Here is a 6,000-nt window from a genome sequence, read left to right on the forward strand (position 1 = left end):
TACCATTTTGGCATATTAGCACAAAGATTTATCAGCTAGCATATTGTTTCCAAGAATAAAGTTACTTTGATGTGAACCAGAGATCCTAAAAAATTAAAGTGACAGTTTTCTCAATATTTCTTCCTTATGGTTTTCAAGTACATTTATATTCGTGTAAACTTATACACGGACACAATTTAAAGTGTGGTGAGAACTTGACATTAATAATTTATCTGTTGTGAAAGAGTAATACGTCCCTGTTAACCGAGTGGTATTTATGAATGTTGGGTCATCACTGACGTGTCATAACACGAAACCTGACTTCCATTGTACAAAGTTATATATCCTTGTGTATTGTGATAAAATTAGATATCCTTGGCCAATCCGAAAGATAATCGAGAGATATAACTGACATGCAGGAAACTACGGATATTACGAAATCAAAGAATTGCGTACAGCGATGCTCATGATGTTGATCACTGGATTATACTGACTGTCTTCAGTAACCCATGCTTGTCGTAAGAGGTGACTAACGGGATCGGGTGGTCAGGCTTGCTGACTTGGTTGACACATGTCATCGGTTCCCAATTGCGTAGAACGATGCTCATGCTGTTGATCACTGGATTGTCTGGTCCAGACTTGATTATTTACAGACCGCCGCCATATAGCTGGAAAATTGTTGAGTGCGGCGTTAAACAACAAACAAACAAACAAAACAAAATCGAGGATTATAATAGAGAAGAAACACAATGTACCGATTTGTCACATAGGATATATATCGTGCATGTGAACAGCTGCGTTTTGGTGTAAAATTGTGTTAAGAATTCGCCAATTGTCACTGAGTTTCATCATTTATTGAACTCATTACAATAATCTTTCCAACGTTACGAATATGTTTTACAATACATCAGTTCATGTGTAAACAGCACCTTTAAACATTGTGGAATATTTAGCAAAATCTAGTTTGGAACAGTTGACATAAGTTAGTCTCTACATTGAATCCAGTGAGTCTTAGCGTTTGATGAGTAGTATATACCACTCACACTTTGCTAAGGATTTATTTAAACGTAGATTCATCATTTGAAATTGTATCCATTACAAACTGGATAAATAATAATATGGTAGGTAACCCCTCTTTAGGCAAACAGTCACTTTAATCTAACCTTATGCACTTAATACATGAGTAACCATAAAAATGTTTTTTTTATGGCACCAATCAACCATTTTGCAAATCGTCAAGTACACAACACCTGTCAGATGCAGGTATGGGTTCCACAAGATGAAATGACACACTGAAACCTAGGATCCATGCTTACAATAAGTTTACATATTTAAATCCAATTTGACCACACATCATAGTTTTCTGTTGAATCCATGATTTGATCCTTAGCAAAGTGTGATCAGTATATATACTGGTCGGTGGATAATTCACAAAAAGGTTATAGTGTATGAAGCCCAAGTAAAATCTTCCTCAACCTCATCTTTTGGTGGGAACAGTGCACAAGAGTGGTGGTGGTGGAATTGGGTTTAACGTCGTGCTTGAGAATATTTCCCTCATATGACGACGTGCATGCGTGTGTATGTGTATGTGCGGCTGTTTGTACAAGCCCAGACTGAAGCTGGTTTTATAGTGCTAGGCCACTGAGATACCATGCCGCAGTGAAGCAGGAATACCCCACTCAGACACATTATACTGACTCCGAGCCGACCAGTCCTTGTTGTACCCATTAATGCCGAGCGCCAGGCAGGGACCAACAAGTACCATATTTTAACCCGCGACCTTCCACACTCCGGGCGGACGCTCTAACCACTACACCACGGAGGCGGTCCAGTGCACAAGAAAAGATATACATGTATGTATGCAAACCTAATACGTAAGATTCCACTTAAAGCATCCAATACCGGTGCACCACTACTTATAATAACGTCGCTCGGGGCAGCTTTAGTTCCTCTCACGCGGGGTAGTGGATAAAGCGTTCCCTGGTCACACCTAAGACCAGGGTTCGATTCCCCACCAGGGTACAAAGTGTGAAAGCCATTTCTTAGGTGCCGATGCTGTGATAGCTGTGGAGTGAGTGAGTATGGTTTTACAGCGCTTTTAGCAATATTAGTCGCGGCGGGGGACACCAGAAATGGGATACACATTGTATCCATGTGGGGAAGCGAACCCTGGTCCTCGGAGTGACGAGCGGACGCTTTAACCACTAGGCTATCCCACAGCCCCTTGTGATAGATGTGGAATATTATACCCACTCCACTCCGCCCCGCCCCGGCCCGCCCGTGGGGTCATCCAATTACCAGTGACCATACGGTCTCATTCTGTGATCTCTGGTACTGCCATGGTCCTCAAAGTCTCCAGATCTGAACCCCCTCGAACATTTATGGGATGCTCTTGATCAACGCCTGTGATGGCGTCAGCAACAGTTACAGAACCGTCAACAGTCATCACAAGCTCTGTAGAGAAGTTTGGGCGAACATTTCCCTGGCCACAATTCCTAATCTGATTGGTTCAATGGTGCCAGGCAGTTCTGGACTCTCATGGGGGCCATAGAAGATATTGACGACAGATTGTCGTCACCCTGACATTCGAAGTTTTCATGTGTGCCACAATAATCATGGGTCAGTGACAAGGACTTGTCAAATCTGAAGAATATATTATGATCTGTTCATTATTCATGAGGACGCCGACCCGGGTTCGATTCCCAAGATTGGTACAATTTGTGAAGCACATTCCTGGTGTTCCCCGCCGTGATATTGCTGGAATGATGCTAAAAGCGGCGTAAAGTCAAAGTAACCTACTCAAATATACTGACGTTCATAAGAAAGTACACACCTGTTTGGGACTATTTCCATTAAAACCATAATATTTCGCTAGCAATGTTGTAATTGGGTACACTATCTGGTGTTTTGGAAACACTTACACAATATTTGTGACAAGGCAGAATCAAAACACTTTTTAAAATATTAATGCTGTTTTAAAGAAAATATTTTACCAAAGAATCAGGTGACTGTGTACTTTCTTCTGAACGTCAGTTTAATTATTTATCTAAAACGTAAAGTAAACCACTTTTGCGTTTATGTGATTAATGGCGGTGTGTTCTTGGCGGGGCACACAATCATATACACTTTCCTTCTGCAGTTTCTACGGTGGACAATTTGTTATGCTGACGTTACGTCCGCGTGATTTACCATCCCTACGTCCAAACGATGAGATTAATTACGTCGTTTGACATAGTATCCAATATATGGGGAATGGAATTCATTTTGTTCACCGTCAGGAACTTACGTTGTTCATCCAGGCATTAAGTTGGGTCGGGGACGATTGATTTTCTGTCAGACGTGGGGTCGGGGATACACTGGCGTCTGCCGTTACTCACGCCGTTGGTTTGTTTGCATTTGACATCACATTTGGCTGAAATGACAAACACATGGGATACTGAAACGTGCTGTTTCGGTTTGATTCTGATACTGACAACGGAAACATCTGTAAAGTTTCGTATTCTTGTGAGTGAGTGAGTGAGTGAGTGAGTTGATGAGTTGGTGAGTGAGTGAGGAAGGGAGGAGGTGGGGTTTTTGGGGGTGAGTGTTTGTAAGTGATGAATATGTCCGCGTGTGAGGATGAGTGAGTACCTGAGTGGTATATTCCGTGTGTGCGTTCCTACGTGAGTGAGTGAGTAAGTGAGTTTCATATGGCCTTGGACAACACATACACTGACATGCCGGGCATCCATTGATTTACTCTGAGGCGTTATCAGATACAGCCTTGATGCAAGATCTTTCCAAACGCCATTTGTTTAACTGATCTCATTGGATCTGCCAGGTCGGATGTGAAGAGTTCGTTACAAGAACAACTCCAGCGCAGTGATGACTTTTTTTCCAAGAGCACATTTGGCATCAGGTGACCATAATTTTTCTTGTTTGTGAACAGGCCCGCATATTTTGAAATCAGAACAGTCTGGCCTATTGCAAGCCTTTGTCTGCTTGACTTACCAGGAACCATTGCCTTAGAACGTTTGTTGCAAGGAACCATGTGACTTCTGTCACAAGGCACCATTTTCCCTGGACATTACTTACCAGGAACAATTGTTCTTGGATTATAGTTAGGAGGAACCATTGTTGTGAGGCATTCTTTATCCGAACCATTGTCCTAGAATGTTATTTATCAGAAACTATTGTCCTAGAACGTAAGGTTCTTGGAATCATTGTCCGAGGACGTTAAGGGCCCCGTTTCAAAAAGCTCTCGTAAGCCTAAGATCTCGTTCTTTTCTCGAACTTTTCTTTTAGCATTCGTACCTCCTATACTGTAACATAGGAGGTACGAATGCTACGAGAATGGTTACGAGATCTTAGGCTTACGAGAGCTCTCGTAGCGCTACGACTATCGAAGTCAGTGTTACAGTATAGGAGGTACGAATGCTACGAGAACGGTTACGAGATCTTAGGCTTACGAGAGCTTTGTGAAACGTTGCTCCAGTACGTCATTTGCCAGGTACCATTGCTCTTGGACATCACTTGCCAAGTTCCACTGCCCACAGATTTGAGAGACTCGGACCGTTCCAAACCAAAGTTACCAACGACGTTTGGTACCAGGATCTGTCGCCTGTAAACGTTGGTTACCAGGAACCTTTGACCAAGGATTAATTCCATGTTATCAGGAATAATTGGCATGGGTTGTATGTTTCTGGTAACGTTCATCCAATGACGTTGGTAACAAGAAACCATTCCTCTATGATGTTAGTTATAAGGAACTATTCCTCTTGGATATTATTTGCCAGGAATCATCAATCCACGATAGTTTACTATTAACATTCTAACAGTAGGTTAGTTACCAGGAACCTTTTCCTTGGGACTATAGTGACTAGCAACCATTGTCCTGGAAGGCTAGTTACCAGACGCAGTTACCCACTGAGTATAGTTACCGGGATCGTTTGCTTTTCGAAGTTTGTTTCATGCAGCCTTTGCCGTTAGTTCGAGAAATCATCATCCATGGAGGTTAGTTAAAGGAGCCAATTTACGTAGGACGTAAGGGCCATTCCACTTTAGCGTCAGTTACAGAAGACGATTAGCCGTGGACGTTAGTTACCAGGGACCATTAACCTAGGACGTTAGTTACCAGGGTAATTCCCCGTGGACGTTAGTTACCAGGGTAATTCCCCTTGGACGTTAGTTTCCAGGTTCCATTCCCCTTGGACGTTAGCTACCAGGGGCCTGTCCCCTTGGACGTTAGCTACCAGGGGCCTGTCCCCTTGGACGTTAGCTACCAGGGGCCTGTCCCCTTGGACGTTAGCTACCAGGGGCCTGTCCCCTTGGACGTTAGTTACCAGGGGCCTGTCCCCTTGGACGTTAGCTATCAGGGGCCTGTCCCTTGGACGTTAGTTACCAGGGCCTCCCCGTTAGTTCCCTTGGACCTTTTGGACATTAGCTACCAGGGTAATTCCCCGTGGACGTTAGTTACCAGGGGCCTGTCCCCTTGGACGTTAGTTACCACGGGTTATTCCCCTTGGACGTTAGTTACCAGGGCAATTCCCCTTGGACGTTAGTTACCACAGGTAATTCCCCTTGGACGTTAGTTACCAGGGTAATTCCCCTTGGACGTTAGTTACCAGGGGCCTGTCCCATTGGACGTTAGTTACCAGGGGCCTGTCCCCTTGGACGTTAGTTACCAGGGTAATTCCCCTTGGACGTTAGTTACCAGTGTCATTCCCCTTGGACGTTAGTTACCAGTGTCATTCCCCTTGGACGTTAGTTACCAGGGTAATTCCCCGTGGACGTTAGTTACCAGTGTCATTCCCCTTGGACGTTAGTTACCAGGGTAATTCCCCTTGGACGTTAGTTTCCAGGTTCCATTCCCCTTGGACGTTAGTTACCAGGGTAATTCCCCTTGGACGTTAGTAACCAGGTTCCATTCACCTTGGACATTAGCTACCAGGGACCATTCACCTTGGACATTAGCTACCAGGGACCATTCACCTTGGACATTAGCTACCAGGGACCATTCACCTTGGACATTAGCTACCAGGG

Source organism: Haliotis rubra, unplaced genomic scaffold (assembly GCF_003918875.1).
Source record: "Haliotis rubra isolate DU_JTF1 unplaced genomic scaffold, ASM391887v1 Scf650, whole genome shotgun sequence".
Lineage (NCBI taxonomy): Eukaryota > Metazoa > Mollusca > Gastropoda > Lepetellida > Haliotidae > Haliotis > Haliotis rubra.